The sequence below is a fragment of the Dama dama genome, chromosome 1, assembly GCF_033118175.1.
Source record: "Dama dama isolate Ldn47 chromosome 1, ASM3311817v1, whole genome shotgun sequence".
Lineage (NCBI taxonomy): Eukaryota > Metazoa > Chordata > Mammalia > Artiodactyla > Cervidae > Dama > Dama dama.
The window spans coordinates 62,194,810-62,212,950 of NC_083681.1; positions in this window are offsets into that span (position 1 = coordinate 62,194,810).

The window sequence follows — 18,141 nt, forward strand, 5'->3', positions numbered from 1 at the left end:
TAACCTTCAGAGAAGAGATTTTAGTCTATTGAGGAATTCAAGAAACAGTTCATGAGACAGACCTGAGTAAAGGGAAATCAAATTTGGGTGAAGGATAGGAGGGTAGTTCTTACTGACACAAATTGATTTGGAAAGTAGGAGGTTGTTCAGTTCAGTTGAGTCACTCAGTCGTGTCCGACTTTTTGCAACCCCATGGACTGCAGCACGCCAGGCCTCCCTGTCCATCACCAACTCCCACAGTTTACTCAAACTCATGTCCATTGAGTCGGTGATGCCATCCAACCATCTCATCCTCTGTCATCCCCTTCTCCTCCTCCCACCTTCAATCTCTCCCAGCATCAGGGTCTTTTCAAATGAGTCAGTTCTTTGCATCGGGTGGCCAAAGTATTGGAGTTTCTGCTTCAACATCAGTCCTTCCAATGAATATTCAAGACTGATTTCCTTTAAGATGGACTGGTTGGATCTCCTTGCAGTCCAAGGGACTCTCAAGAGTCTTCTCCAACACCACAGTTCAAAAACATCAATTCTTAAAAACAAAAACAAAAACATCAATTCTTCAGTCAGTCTCTCCCATCAGGAAGCTTCCATAAGCCTCTTATCCTTCTCCATTAGAGGGCAGACAGACTGAAAACCACAATCACAGAAAACTAACCAATCTGATCACATGGACCACAGCCTTGTCTAACTCAATGAAGCCATGAACCATGCCGTGTAGGGCCACTCAAGACCGACAGGTCATGGTGGAGAGTTCTGACAAAATGTGGTCCACTGGAGAAGGGAATGGCAAACTACTTCAGTATTCTTGCCTTGAGAACCCCATGAACAGTATGAAGAGGCAAAAAGATATGACACTGAAAGGAAGTTGTTAATAAGCACTTTTCACAAAATGAAACATTAAGTGAGATTTAAGGTCATAAGTAATTGAAGCGACTTAGCATGCATGCAATCAAGGAAAAGTAGGGAACAGAAGAGAAGAAATTCAAACATTTTACAGAAAAAAGATCATGTGATTAAATACAAAAAGAGAGAGCAGGCAGGCAGGTCTTGAGGATATTCAAGCCATGTTAAGGAACTTGAACTTAATATTAACATCATCACACATTCAACTCTCTACCATAGAACGTCTTTCTCTACTTTTCTGTTTAAACATATTTAAACAAAAATCAGATCAATTCCATTTCCTCCATAAAATTTTCTTACAAATCTGTTTTTCACCAACTGCTCCTGTACTTGCTGCCCATAAGATTAGTACCTTACTATGTATACGGCTCTGTTCTTATTGTCTGGTTCACATAATCTTGTATATTATGTCAATTGATAATGCTGCCACGAAAGTTATTTTTCATTAACTGTTTTGTGTTTACAGGTTTCTTAAGCTCCAGTGAGAAATGCACTATGGGAACACCTGGTAAGTATTTCTTCTAATTTTCTATTAATTATGTGTAGTTACCAAAACACTGAGCTTCTTACAGAAAATGTTTTACACTACTATGAGTAAAATATTCTCTATTTACAGTAGAAATCTTAGCTAAATTTCTTCTTGATTTAAGAAAAGGAGTAGGGATTTCATATACAAATACTGTAAAGTCAGAAATACTTAAATTCTAAAAATGAATGGTCTGAGATGTGTGAAAGAGAGAACTGGAAATTCTCTCCCTAACAATCATTATGGAACCAAACATGAAATAAACTATTACAGGTACCATAAATTCAACTAATCCAAAACAACTTTGGATCAAGAACATAAGCACTGATTTTGGTCAGCTTATAAATAAAACATAGGAAAATCCTTTATATATTTCTTAAACCCTTAACCTTTAACTAAACTCCAAATGTTCCCAAATATGAAACAAAAATTGCCAAAATGTCTTCACATGGCTCACTCTAACACACCTGGAAATTTGCTGCTCACTGAATTTAAACTGAAAATAAAAGTTTTAGTTTATATGAAATTTACCAGTGCCAGAGAATTTCATAAAGACTTTTCTTATTAACAGAAAGTTTCCATGGGTAAGAAGAAAACTAAGAAGCTGAAAGGCTTTCTGACATATTTTCTGCCATGTCAATACCAGCAAATAGGATAAATAAGTTATAAAAATTAGGTGAGTAATTTACAACAAAAATTTTCACCTGAAATACACCATACATTACAACAAAAACATTTTGGCCCTAATTATCAACATGATCATTTCCCAAAGTGTATTCTAATGGTAACCAAGGTAAACCTCTAAAAATAGGTTCCATGGTCAAATAAATCTGGAAAACACTGAATACTAACTCCTCATCTTAGAGATGAACAGTACCACTAGTATAGGTAGAATTGGTTTAACTTTAACCTAAATCCCCCAAGTTTATCTTGACCAGGAAACACCTTTTGGTTATTCATAATGTCAATATTCCAGGGAATATATGTTCCAAAGAATGTATTTTGGGGAATTCCATCAATAAAATTTTTCCTCTGTTCTTACTTTGCCTGAATTATTATCAAGAATAATTTCCCTCCAAGAAACACTGTGTTCATTCAACTATTCAGTTCAATTCAGTCTCTCAGTCGTGTCTGACTCTTTGTGACCCCATGGACTGCAGCACACCAGGCTTCCCTGTCCATCACCAACTTGCGGAGCTTACTCAAACTCAGGGCCATCGAATCGGTGGTGCCATCGAACCATCTCATCCTCTCATCATTCAACTATTATCAGGACTAAAAGAAGAATAAATATCAACAGATATTTACCATTTTTTAAAAAGACTGGAAAAAAATAAAATAGAAAATATAAAGTAAGTATTTCCTCATGTGTATCTTAGCATTTTATTTCAGGTGTAAGTATTGGGTTGGCCAAAAATGAGTTTGCGTTTTTCCATAACATCTTACAGAAAAACTCAAACTTTTTGGCCAACCCAATATATGTTTACATTGGCCTGCACATAAAATGTATTTTTCAATGTGGAATATTCCAAAAAAGTTGGGTGAAACAGGTTTCTTTACTGCAGGATTTTTGAGAGCCTTTATTGAAATTTCCAAGAGCATATCTGGTTACAGGAACCTTTTTTTTACTGAAGCATCTCCAAGGACTAGTGCTCCTTGGAACACAATTTAGGAAACACTGGCTTTTGGAAACCATGCACCTCCAACTGTCTTGAGGCACATTATACAAAATCAATGTTCAGGGACTTCTCTGGCAGTCAAGTAGCTAAGACTTCACCTTACAATGCAAGGAGTGTGGGTTTGATCCCTTTGGGAAGCTAAGATCCCCCATGCCCTCAAGGCCAAAAAGCCAAAACATAAAACAGAAGCAATACCGTAACAAATTCAAGACAAAACATAAAATAGAAGCAATATTGTAACAAAGTCAATAAAGAGGTTAAAAATGATACACACACACACAAAAAAAACAAAAAACTAAAAAACAGTCTTCAGTTCTCACCTCTCAGAATATCCACAGATTTCTCATTTTAATTTCTGGTTCTTCACCACTTGGTCAAACTTCCAATAACTTTAATTTGACTAGCAAGAAATTGTAATTAAGCACCTGTATTCCAATTCTGGCTCTACCACTTACTAGTTGTATAGTTTATCAGCCTTGTAGTTTATAGGCCTTGCATTATTATTTAATCTCTTTCCCACGTCTTCCTCAGATGATAAAAGAATAATGGGAATAGTTATGTCGGAAGGTTTGGGATTTGTTGTTTAGGATTAAGTGAGATAGTATGCCTATTTAGTCCAGTGCCTGGCATTCAGCATGACAGATACCTACTACAATCAGAATAGCACTATGATAGCAGGAGGAGTAATGAAATTCATAGCCAAAACTAAAGAAACTATTAAAAAACGCTATGCTGCCACCTAGTGGCACTCTGATATAAAAATTAATGTTCAGTTCAGTTCAGTTCAGTTCAGACACTCAGTCGTGTCCGACTCTGCGACCCCATGAATCACAGCACGCCATGCCTCCCTGGGCATCACCAACTCCCGGAGTTTATCTAAACTCATGTCCATCGAGTCGGTGATGCCATCCAGCCATCTCATCCCCTCTCCTCCTGCCCCCAATCCCTCCCAGCATAATATGGTATGAAGCAGTATAAAAAATAAAATATTCTATCAAGTTGTATTAGCACACTTCATAAATCTTCGAGTAGAGAAATATAATTTTGAAAAATTCACTAACTACTCCAAAACAACCCTGAAACCAGGTAGGGTTATCATAAACACTCAAATTGGCTAAAGAAATAACAGCAAAGAGAACTGTGAAAGCCTGCAGAAAAAATTCCACCCACACAGTATTTGCTGATTTTCATGTTGGAATATTTCAGCAATGGTTTTCCATTCAAGGTACAAAACAAAAAAAAGCCACAGACATTTATAACCAACGAAAAATAGCAAATAATCAAAAATACAAAAATCTAAAAAAAAAAAAAAAAATACAAAAATCTAAGGGGAAGAGCCTTAGTGGAATCTTCACACTTTTTAAAGATCATTACAAATCTTTCTGGAGTTTAGTATAACAAAGAAACATAATAATAAGTATATGGGTTTGGTTCAATATGAATTTATTAAGTAACTTCTACATACAAAATCGAATGCTTTACAGAACAGATGGGGAATCTTAGTTCCTCAACCAGGGATGGAACCCTTGCCCGCTACAGTGGAAGCCTGGAGTCTTAAACACTGGACTGCCAAGGAAATCCCCTAAGCGAACTAATTATAAAGGTTCCCATAAACGCCTTGAGAGACATCACTGTCTAAACGTAAAGCTAAGAGGAAGATTAAGACAGTAACATGAGTTATTTAAACCCACAACTCGACATCATCAGGATTAGGCCAGCCATTTCCTCAGGGAGACTCCATTTCAGTCAGCTTGCGCAAAGCATTTCAGAATAAAATTACCCTAAGAATACAGAAAACCGGAGAAATTTTCCTTGAGAATGCACGCACTTCAGTAACTGCCCACAGCCCTAGAAGAATTTTTGCACGATACTTCAAATATTATGCAAAGTAACATCCACCAAAGAAAATTTAGACTCATCATAGTCTGAAATGATACTTTGAACACCAAACTCCTTCTAAATTTTTCACAAGAGTGACAACATGATTACAGATTCTAAAATGCAAACGTGATGTTTACAAACAAAACAACCCTAAAGCACACGTATAGGATGGATGCGGCTACCCTTCCCTATAACGAACACACAAGACCCACGTACTAACCTGCAGCCTCCACAACGTTTTCAGGAAATGCCACGAGAAGCCCAAAGAGAGAGCGGCCCAACAGTGCAGGACCCTCCCAGGTCTGGCGGGTGGAAGATTCTAGACGACACAACGCAAAAATCAGGGGACCTGGGGGCAAGTCAAATACCCTGAGCAGCCTGAGATGCAGGTCAAGCTCTTAAATGGACCTTAGGCGAAAAAGAATCGGGAATGCCTCGAAACAGTCACCCTCAAGCTATTGACCACTCCGAGTTACCTCAGTCGAAGGCTTCTATCGCCCCGTCGCCCCCATGCTTCCGGTTCGCCTTACAGTACTTCCGGTTTTCATTCCTCTGGATCCCTAGTTGAGCGTGGGTGGAGAATCTTGAACACCTGGGGCAATACGATTGATTTTTTTTTGTTTGTTTGGTTGTTTTTAAGAGAAAGCTCCTGGAAACTTATCTCTGGATGTTCCATGTTTTTCTTTGTTCCCTCTAAGTATTGATTTACATATCCATGTTTAAAAAAAAAAAAAATCTTGGGATCCTGTTTGTGTTTCTGAGAGTGAACGGGTTCACAGCTGACAAGCATCCGACAGAATCAGCTTACAAGGAGATTGATGAGTGGCAGCCGTGTGTGTCACGGTGCATGATCTCAAGTTTTCAGTCTGAGACCTCCTGAGAAGAGAAAAAAAATCTTTGAAAAGATGAAGTGAAACCTAATAGGAGCAATAGGAACTGCGAATGCGGACAGGAGAAAGAGGGAGCCCTCACTGACTTTTATATACTTTTTATGTTTGAATCAAGTGGAAGTATTATCCATGCAAAAAATTAAATGTTGATTTTAAGTGCAATAATAAAGAGATAATGACGACACCTATTCCAGCACCTAACTAATATAGAATACAATATATATCAGGCCTCCTATCTATAGTTTTTGCTCTGTTATCAAAATCTGAAAGAAATGGTTCCTGTCCTCAAATTTTTAACCATATCTGCAGGTAAAAGTCTATCTGGAACTCTCTTTTAACTCTCTCACTTCCTTTAGGTCTTTGCCCAAATGTCACCATTTTAGGGAGACCTTGCTTGACTACCCTAAATAAAACAGTAACACCCATACATGTAACCTACTACCCCTTTCCCTTGCTTTTTTTTTTTTTTTTTTTTTTATGTAAACAGTGCCCCTGAAATGAAACTTTGTAATAAACTGCACTATTGGCTTCCCTATTGGGCTTCCACAAGGTCTTGAGTTTCTTTGTTTTGTTGGTGGAGCTGCAGGGCTAGCTTGTGGGATCTTAGTTCCCGCACCAGAGACTCAACTCAGGGGCACAGCAGTGAAAGCAGAGTCCCAAGCACTGGGATGCTGGGAATTCCGCCACCCGCCTCTTGCTTTAGACTCTGGAACACAGTCACCGGCTAACATGGTATGTTTGTCTATTGTCTATATCCTGAAACACAAGTGCCATGTAGGCAGAGACTAGTTTTGTTCACTTTTAAAAAAATATTTTAAACTATAGTTGACCTATGATATTATATGTTACAGGTGACATAGTGATTCACAATTTTTAAAGGTTATACTCCATTCATGAAAGTCAAAGTGTTAGTTGCTCAGCCGTGTCCGAATCTTTGTGACCGCCATGGACCGTAGCCTGCTAGGCTCCTCTGTCTATAGAATTCTCCAGGCAAGAATACTGGAGTGGATAGCCATTCCCTTCTCCAGGGAATCTTCCCAACCCAGGGATCAAATCCAGGTCTCCCACACTGCAGGCAGATTGTTTACAGTTTGAACCATAAGGAAGCACATACTCTCTTCATAGTTATTATAAAATATTGACTACATTCCCGGTATTTTACTATATATCCTTGTATTTTATTTATTTTGTACATAATAGTTCGTACCTCTATTAATCCCTTGCCCCTTTCTTGCTCCTCCCCGCCTTCCCTCACCACAATGGTAATCACTAGTTTATCCCCTTTATCTGTGGGTCTGTTTCTTTTTCTTGTATTCAGTAGTTTGTATTTTTTAGATTCCACATACAAATACAGTATTTGTCTTTCTCTGTCTGATTTATTTCACTAAGCGTAACACCCTCCAAGCCCATCCATGTTGCTGCAAATGGCAAAATTTCATTTTTTTTTAATGCATGAGCAGTAGGCCCTTGTGTGTATATAATATATATATATATATATATATATATATATATATATATATATATATACCACCACTTCTTTATACATTCATCTATTAATGGACATCTAGGTTGCTTCCATACCTTGACAATTATAACTAACACTGCTATGACATTGGGGTTCATGTGTCTGTTCAAATTACTGCTTTATCCTTAAAGAGATGGGAATACCAGACCACCTGACCTGCCTCTTGAAAAATCTGTATGCAAGTCAGGAAACAGCAGTTAGAACTGGACATGGAACAACAAACTGGTTCCAAATAGGAAAAGGAGTACGTCAAGGCTGTATATTGTCACCCTGCTTATTTAACTTATATGCAGAGTACATCATGAGAAACGCTGGGCTGGAAGAAGCACAAGCTGGAATCAAGATTGCCGGGAGAAATATCAATAACCTCAGATATGCAGATGACACCACCCTTATGGCAGAAAGTGAAGAACTAAAGAGCCTCTTGATGAAAGTGAAAGAGGAAAGTGAAAAAGTTGGCTTAAAGCTCAACATTCAGAAAACTAAGATCATGGCATCTGGTCTCATCACGTCATGGTAACTAGATGGGGAAACAGTGGAAACAGTGACAGACTATTTTGGGGGGGCTCCAAAATCACTGCAGATGGTGACTGCAGCCATGAAATTAAAAGACGCTTACTCCTTAGAAGAAATGTTTTATGACCAACCTACACAGTATATTAAAAAGCAGAGATATTACTTTGCCAACAAAGGTCCATCTAGTCAAGGCTTTGGTTTTTCCAGTAGTCATATATGGATGTGAGAGTTGGACTATAAAGAAAGCTAAAGAAGGCTGAGTGCCGAAGAAGATAAAAGAACTCTGTCGGGTTCTCTGGAGGCTAAAGATGAGTAAGTCTGTTCTTTCCTTTGATAAGAACTTTTCTCAGCCCACATTCTTAGATATAGCTCTTAGATTAAATTCTCCTCCAGAACAGAGATTGTGGTGTTTCTCTCTCTATCCTCAGGGCTAAATGAATGAATAAATAGAAGAATGAGTGTTCTAGTAGAGATGTTCCCTGTTTAAGATATAAACTACAAGAAATCATTTCTAGCATCTTCACGGTTACTCCTTGGAAGGAAAGTTATGACCAACCTAGACAGCATATTAAAAAGCAGAGACAAAAAAAAAAAAAAAAAGCAGAGACATTACTTTGCCAACAAAGGTCCATCTAATCAAGGCTATGGTTTTTCCAGTAGTCATGTATGGATGTGAGAGTTGGACTATAAAGAAAGATGAGTGCCAAAGAATTGATGTTTGTGAACTGTGGTGTTGGAGAAGAGTCTTGAGAGCCCCTTGGACTGCAAGGAGATCCAACCAGTCCATCCTAAAGGAGATCAGTCCTGAGTGTTCATTGAAAGGACTGATGTTGAAGCTGAAAAAACTCCAATACTTTGGCCACCTGACGCAAAGAGCTGACTCATTTGAAAAGACCCTGATGCTGGGAGATCGAAGGCAGGAGGAGAAAGCAACAACAGAGAATGAGATGGTTGGATGGCATCACCAACTCAATGGACATGAGTATGAGTAGACTCCAGGAGTTGGTGATGGACAGGGAAGCATGGCGTGCTGCAGCCCACAGGGTCCCAAAGAGTTGGACAGACTGAGCAACTGAACTGAACTGAACTGATAGTTCTATTTTTAGTTTTTTGAGAACCCTCCTGTTTTCAAAGTAGCTGCACCAATTTACATCCCCACCTATAGTGAATGAAAGTTCCGTTTTCTCTCCATCCTCATCAGCATTTGTTATTTGTGTTCATTGTGATGACAGTCATTCTGACTGGTGTGAGGTGATATCACATTGTGGTTTTGATTTGCATTTCCTTGATGGTTAGCTATGTTGAGCATCTTTTCAAAGGCCGGTTGGTCATTTGCATGTCCTAATTGGGAAAATGTCTATTCAGGTCTTCTGTCCATTTTTCAATCAGGTAGTTTGTTTTTTTAATGTTAAGTTGTATGAGCTGTTTATATACTTGGGGTGTTAACCCCTTATCAGTCATAGCATTTGTAAATTTCTTCTCCCATTCAGTTGGTTGCCTTTTCATTCTGTCAGTGGTTTCCTTTGCTGTGTAGTTCTGTTCATTTGTGCATATCAAATTCTCAAACAATGCCTGGCACATAAATGCCAAATAAATGAATGGATGGAATACAACCCTTCACTCTGGTATATGCCAACTATAACAGCTATACTCTAATAATGCCTAGTATATACTGATAATTTACTGTGTCATACAATGAGCTAAGTGTTTCACATGTATTATCTTGTTTCAGTCTCCACAACAACACTGTTACTACATACTTTTTGCACATTAAGAAACTAAGGTGTTCAGAGAGGTTAAGGAATTGAATTTAATGACTTCTGATCTCCATATAAAGTGAAAGTGAAAGTCGCTCAGTCGTGTCAGACTCTTTGTGACTCCCTGGACTGCATGCAGCACATGGAATTCTCCAGGCCAGAATACTTCAGTGGGTAGATTTTCCCTTCTCCAAGGGATCTTCCCAACCCAGGGATCAAACCCAGGTCTCCCGCTTTGCAGGCAGATTTTTTACCAGCTGAGCCACAAGGGATCTCCTTATAATTCAATGCAAATTTCTCAATGGTTGGTAAATATAAAATATAACTTGTCCCTAGAAGAAATATTTAAAATAACTTTTGGAAAATTTTTTGCCATTTCTCCTTTTCTAAAATATTCTCTATAGACATCTGATTCAATGGAAAACAGCTGGTTTCAACTGAAGTGCCTATTTTAAAACAAGAGTAGTTAATTGATTAAAATAATGCACTTATGTTAACAACAATTAACAATTAGAATTAGGACCTAGTAATCCCAGTTTTGAGATAACATTCCAAGGAGAATAATCACATGGAGACAGGAGAAGGAAGAATAACAATTGTACAGTGGTGTTCATAGCAGTGCTATTTATAGTAATGAAAACTTTGAAATAATCATTCTGAAATGTCAAATATTTAGAAAACTACATAGTATATTAATATATGCAAACTTTTAAAAAGTATACTGTTTCAAAGCATAAAAATATAAGTAATCTCAAAGAACACAGCAACAGGTATGCTGATTATAACTTTGAATTCTGAGAAGGATCAGAGAAAACTTTAGCACAATATAAGATCAATTAAATCTATGGAATTTAAAAAAAAATTTTTTTAATATTTAACAAGACCTGGTAAATTCTAACACCTTATTCTTTTATGTTATAACTATGTAGACTTGCCTTAAGTGATAATTGAAATTTTCTTTTATATGTAGCAAGAGAACCCATGAGATGACCATTTCTGTAGTCCCTCAAAGAACTGCAAGTCAAAATAAACGAGACTTTTTTTACTTTAATTTTTTAATTAAACTTTTTATTTTATATTGGCGTATGGCCATCTAACAATGTTGTGATAGTTTCAGATGGACAGCAAAGGGATTCATCCATATACATGTACCCATTCTCCCCCAGACACCCTTCCCATCCAGGCTGCCACATAACATTGAGCAGGGTTCCCTGTGTTATATAGTAGGTCCTTGTTGGTTATTCATTTTAAATATAGCAATGCGGATTTGTCCATCCCAAACTCCCTAACTATCCCTTCCCCTCATCCTTCCCCCCCAGGCAACCATAAACTCATTCTCTAAATCTGTGAGTCTATTTCTGTTTTATAAACAAGTTCATTTGTATCATGTCTTTTTAGATTCCAAATACAAGGATTCATACAATGTTTCTGCTTCTCTGTCTGCCTTACTTCCCTCAGTGTGACAATCTCTAGGTCTAATCCATGTTGCTGCGAATGACATTATTTCATTCTTTTTGATGGTTGAGTAATATTCCGTTGTATATATCTACCACATCTTCTTGAGATTTTTTTTATTCCTATTATATTAGCAAATTTTTGGTAGTGTTTGACAGAGCCATGCAGCATGTGGGATCTTAGTTTCCTGCCCAGGGATCAAACCCAGGCCCCCGGCAGTGGAAGCACAGAGTCTTAACCACTGGACATCCAGGAAAATCTCTATATTAGCAATTTTTGTGGTTGAATTATAAGACCTGATGTCAGTGAAGTATGTGATTAAATTGGTCATTCGTATCTTTGATGCCTTTGTAAACAGCATGCCCTTTTTGGAAAACAATATGGTAATACACAGAAAAGCTATGAAAATATTTTTTCTCTCACTCAAGAATTTGTAGTAAAGAAAAAACATGTGGGGAAAATATGCATGCAATGCTATTTATTGCAGCATTATCTGTAATAGTATGAAATTGAAAATAATCTAAATATAAAATTAAAGAATGAGTAAATTATAGTGCACTAAACTGATATTTTGAAGATTACACAAAAAATAATAAGGTAACTGTGAGGGAACAAACCCCTTTCTATTATAATCGTAACATTTTTATTGTATGTAACTATTTATCATATGATTGCCATAATACATAATTACATAGTTATCACATGATTATTTAATGTTCTCATACTAGAAATGGTGCTACCAATCCTTGTGTACCTTTCGAGATCTAATTTACTGCATTAGTCAGTTGTGTGGGAAAGAGATGAAAGGAAGAGTCTAAAGACAAGAAGTAAAAATTCCTAAAGGAGGACTTTGGGGTTCTTTGAACCCAGTCGCAGATTTTTATGAAAGGGCCTGAGGACCTAAGTGAGGATTCATTTTAAGTTAGACACCATTCCCCAAGTTGAAATTTTCTGTTTCGTACCACATAGACAGAAGCCTTAAGACTTCATTCTGTAAGTTATGTTGCCGATCTTGTTTTATCATCTCTGAACACCAGAATTTTGATGCTAGTAGCCAGATGGAAACTACCTGGTCCAGATATCTATGTAAAAATATCTAAAAGGTATTTTAAGATAGTGTAATAAGATGGAAATTTGTTTTTAAAAATTTCTGTGTGTACGAAGGCCTAAAACTGGCATCCCAAAAGTGAAAGTGATACCCTTCAAGTGAAAATAACTGTTGAAAAAGTCATTTAATTTTTAAAATTTCATTATATTTATAATGAATTCTATATAGTGGATGACTATCTTGTTGAATAACTTGCTAATAGAGACATGCCTTATCTAAAAGTTAATAAACATAATAAAACTGTTTAGAATTCCACACACTTCTTTCACTTGCCCGGCATACCCTTGGAGTCCTTTCCAGGCTTTCCCTCCCCAGCACCTTGCCACAACTCCAAGTTCCCTTAGCTCTTACATATGCTGTTCTCTCTACCTTAACTATTATCCTACCTGCCTAAAATCACCTTCTCATTCTTTAAATTCCTGCTCACAAGTTGTCCCTTTGAAATTTCATCAACTTTTTATTCCTACCTAAGCAGAATTAATCATTCCCTCCTTTGTATAATCACTGGATTCTACATATGTTTATTGAGGTGTTTCTCACACTGTAGTGCAATTATTTGCACTTTCTCCAGAAAGACTGTGAACTCTTTCAGGACAGGGACTCTGGTCATACTGAAATTTAAATCTCCAAAGGCTAGCACAGTGGATGGCACGTATCTAGTGGTTAAGAGCAGATGGCTTGCTACAAATTCTGACTCTGTCATTTACTAGCTGATGACCTTGGGCATGGTATTCAATCTCTTTGTGCCACAACATCCACATCGGTAAATGGGAATAATAGTAGTATCCAACTATAAGACATAAATACGATAGGTAAGGTGCATGAAGAGCCCAGTACTGTGCCTGGCAGGTAGTGAGCACTCATACTTGATAACTGTTATTATTATGTAGTATTATTATTATGCCCATTATTTATAAGAACTCAATAAGTATTAAATGATTAAGTGAATTAATGAATGAGTGAGGTAAATGTTAAGTGGCTATCCGCCATTTAAATCCAAGCCCAGTTGATGGGAAATTCTTCTTTCTTCTGCACTCCCTCTTTTTTTCCCCCTTTTAGCTCTCTGTCCTCATTTCATCCTCTCAATCTGATGTAACTTAACATAGCATTTGAACATGGTGCTGGAGAAGACTCTTGAGAGTCCCTTGGACTGCAAGGAGATCCAACTAGTCCATCATAAAGGAGATCAGTCCTGGCTGTTCATTGGAAGGACTGATGCTGAAGCTGAAACTCCAATATTTTGGCCACCTTATGTGAAGAGTTGACTCATTGGAAAAGTGCCGGGGTCCAGCCCCAGCAGGATCCAGGGGGTACCCTCAGGATGAACGGTGTCGGCGAGAGAGAGAGAAGACACGTGAGACCAGCCTTGATAGGGCCAAGTCTGCGAGGGAGAGAGAGAGAAAGAGAGAAACAAAGAGAGAGAGAGTGACCAGATGAGGGGTGCAGCAGGGTCTGGCAATGCTTTATTTTTTACCGTGGCTTTTATACCTTAAGTTAGTACATTTCTAAGAGGAAGGTAGTTTAACATTACATCAGCTTGTCCTTCACGAAACCAGGGTGTTTTCTGCATACTCCTTTGTTTATGAGGGTCTTGTACATTATCTTCTGGCCTTGGGGCCTATTAACATTTTATGCAGGTCAGGTGAATGTAAACCTATTTTCTGTTTCTATGGTGACCTTAACTGAAAGGTAGCAGTCTCACAGGGCAACAGTACAGAGTAGAAGTATAACCTTGTTAACACAAAAATTAATCCTTCTGCAGAAGTTGTCAGTTGCATTTATCTAAGAAGTTTACCCCACACAGACTCTGCAGCTTCAGTGAGGTAGCCTCTGCCTAGCACTCCTGGCTGACAATTAGCAACCATCTCATTGTTACCACACTAGGGCTAAGCTCTTATTTTTCTAGATCTATAACTATATTAACAGTGGTTTCTATAACACAACCTTAGCACATTAAGAGCAAAAACACAGCAAGCAAATGTTAACCCAATAGCTACTTTTAGAATAATTTTTCTTGTGTTTTCTCATAGGACTTCCTCACCCCCCGAAGGGCTCTATGTCTATTAGGGCCTTTATATGATCAGGTTCTTTATGTTATTTTATAATTAGGGTATTATAAGCAATCATGCATATTAGTACCAAGGGCATAAAAGCATTTGCCAAACAAACTAAAATACCAGCAAAGGAGTTTAAATTAAAACACTCCTTTCACCCTGGATAATCTCATAAAATACCACCACCTGGGAAACTTATTGATTAAAGTTCTAAATTGATTCTTATTTGGGAAGAGATCGGGGAAGGCCTTCTGATCGGGGAAGGCCTAATTTCTGTCACAGAAATTAGGGAGTAGTCTATTGAAGCAAGCATCAGAAAGACAGATACCATCTTTAAGGTGAACGCCGGGGGCAGCTTTTCGAAATCCCTGAAAACCTGATCTGCCTTGCCTGTCAGGCTTTCTCCTCATGACCTTGTCATGGGTGGGATCTTGTGAGCTGGCTTTTTCGAAACCCCTGAAAACCTGATCTGCCTTGCCTGTCAGGTTTTCTCCCTCATGACCTTGTCATGGGTAGGGTCTCATGTGTTGGCTCCCAGCAGAAATGACCTTGATGCTGGGAGGGATTGGGGGCATGAGGAGAAGGGGAGGACAGAGGATGAGATGGCTGGATGGCATCACTGACTCTATGGACATGAGTTTGAGTAAACTCCGGGAGTTGGTGATTGATAGGGAGGCCTGGCATGCTGCGGTTCATGGGTTCACAAAGAGTCAGACACAACTGAGCGACTGAACTGAACTGCACTGAACTGATTCATTGGAAGGACTGATGCTGAAACTGAAACTCCAATACTTTGGCCACCTGAGGCAAAGAGCTGACTCACTGGGAAAGACCCTGATGCTGGAAAGACCGAAGGCAGGAGGACAAGAGGGAGACAGAGGATGAGATGGTTGGATGGCATCATCAACTCAATGGACATGAGTTTAAGCAAACTCCGGGAGATGGTGAAGGACAGGAAAGCCTGGCATGCTGCAGTCCGTGGGGTTGCAAAGGGTCAGATATAACTTAGCCACTGCAAAACAACAACAAACTTTACATATATGCAAAGTAAGAAATTTCCTCACTACAGAATGTGTTCCTTTATGAATAAACTATAGATCTTTATTATAATGTAGAATCACATTTACACTTGACACAGATTAAGGCTTCAGAATGTCTTAATCCAACCTTAACCATAATTGTCAGAGTGAGTGTGTCATTTTTACTTGATATCTAAAGGGAGTAAGCATATTTACATGTCTCCCAAACTAGGTTCTCTATAATTACAGTTTTCATATCCTATATTAATAGGCCTGGAGCTACTTAAAGTTTGTCATGAATAAGCACAGTGACTCCCTAGGAGAATAACAGGAGATAATATGTACATTGAAGAAAAATGTTATATGCACAAAGTAAATGAACAGGTTCTATAGCTTATATAAATGCTATAGTGAAAACAAGTGCTTATAACTTGTTAGTCACAGCACTTACCACATTTCATCATAGTTATTTGTTTCCATGTTTGTGGGCAGAGATTGTATCTTACTCATCTTTGTATCTGCAGCCTCAGCAGTGTTCAGCACTGATAGACATTTAATACATATTCATGGGTATATACCGGAGAAGGCAATGGCACCCCACCCCAGTACTCTTGCCTGGAAAATCCCGTGGATGGAGGTGCTTGGTAGGCTGCAATCCATGGGCTCGCTAAGAGTCGGACACGACTAAGCGACTTCACTTTCACTTTTCACTTTCACTCATTGGAGAAGGAAATGGCAACCCACTCCAGTGTTCTTGCCTGGAGAATCCCAGGGATGGGGGAGCCTGGTGGGCTGACGTCTCTGGGGTCGCACAGAGTCGGACACGACTGAAGTGACATAGCAGCAGCAGCAGCATGGATATATACTTAAATTTAAAGTAAAAATTGCATATAACAAAGAATTTCATGTTGCCATAAATTGTAGTCAAAAATCTCTCTAAAATTCTTGTACCTATTGGGTCTTCACTCTCGCATTTCGCTTTGACATATATAACAATGTAACATATCAATTAACTATTGAATTTTAGATGGCAATATCAGGACAACAGATTAATCAACTACAAAGCATTTACTATATGTACTACCTACACTATGGGAGAGGTTTTATTGTGAGCTTATAATTTGGTGGGAGCTTTTTGAGCTTATGATTAGTTGACTTCATTTAACCTTATGTGGTGCATATATACTACATAGGAGAACAAATCAAAACCTCCTTGGGAATTCCCTGTCGGTCTAGTGGTTAGGACTGCACTTTCACTGCCAAGAGCCCGGGTTCAATCCCTGGTTGGGGAAATAGGGAAACTAAGACCTCACAAGGTGCTTGCCCTGCCCCCCCAAATACCTCATATCATAAAATTTGCATTAAACATATTCTTCCTAAGACTTTTTTCTCCCTAATATACTGAGTTTTTCTTTTAACTTCCAATCCAAATCTTAATGAAAAGGAATGAGACAAACCCAGCAAGTTTATGAAATTTATCTCACTTGCCCCCTCAACCAGATACTCTTTCTGACCCCTTTACTTATATTATGCCATTGCTGTAGCATTATTCTCCTAGTTAATGAAGATAAAGACTTCACAGTAACAGTATTCCTGTCTGTTCCTTTCTCTTATTCCTTTCCTCCAAGTTTTAGGACTTACTGATGGACTTTGCCTAGGCCTTCAAATGCTGGGTATTACCCTGTTCAACAGGCCAAATATTTTCCTGGAAATGGCATGAATGCGCTGCTCTGAATATTCAACACTCTCTTTCTTCTTCTTTCTTTTTTTACTAGATTAAAATTTTAGTCTATAACCTTGAAACAAAGATTTACTTAAGCCCTGTCTATATAGTTTTGATCAATGAAGCTGGGATATTCCTCACTGAGTAATTACATTGAGACAAAATAGAGACTCACTTATGCTGGAGTATATAATGGAATGTTCAACACCCACCCCCTTCTTCCTCCAAAATTAGTTGTAGAACACAGATTAAAACACCCACCTGTCTGACTCAAACTGTGAGATAAAAGAAAGGATGCAAAGAGAAATTCACCTGGAAGACAGTGATTTTATCCTTGCAGTCCTTGATTTACTAACTCAAACATACTAAATCTTGTATCTCAAAGAAAGCACTTCATCATTCAACCCGAGTAGCAAACCTTTCCCAATACTCTGTCTCAAACTTAAAGTGATAAAGAAGGCAATAACCCAGATAATTAATTCAATTTCCTCTCTGATTCTCTTCAATACCTAATGCAGACATATATTTTAACATCTTATTTTGTTCTATTCATGTTAATGCTATTTAAAATTTTATATGTTGTTCATAAATTTGTAATACAATTTATATATTTAAAGTCTGCTTACAAACTTTTAAGGACACAGACTTCTTTCATTTCAATCACAGTAAATCCCACTGACATTAATAAGAATTCCACATAAGTAGGGAAAAGATGAAAGAGCTCTTAAAACTTATACTGCTATAAAATATACTAAAATGCTTGTTGGGCTCCTTTATTCACAGAGTTCAGTAAGTACAAAACTGTATCTGAAATGTGGATCTAAGTTAAATAAAGATATAAAACACAAGGCTAAATTGAGGTAATTTTCTGAAGATCATATTTATTTAATAAATTCATATTCTAACCAAATGTGACTTGAAACATCCCTATCAAGTCAGTTAAAAGCAATTTTGCAAGATCAAGTAAGAGAGACCTGGACCAGTCCTGGGAAAAACTATGGTATTTTTTTTTAATTATTTTCTACATCATTTTGCCTTTCCCCTGTCTCCTAGCCAGCCCTCTTAGCCAGCAGAGCTCCTCTGTGGAGACCTGGAGCTTAGCACTAGT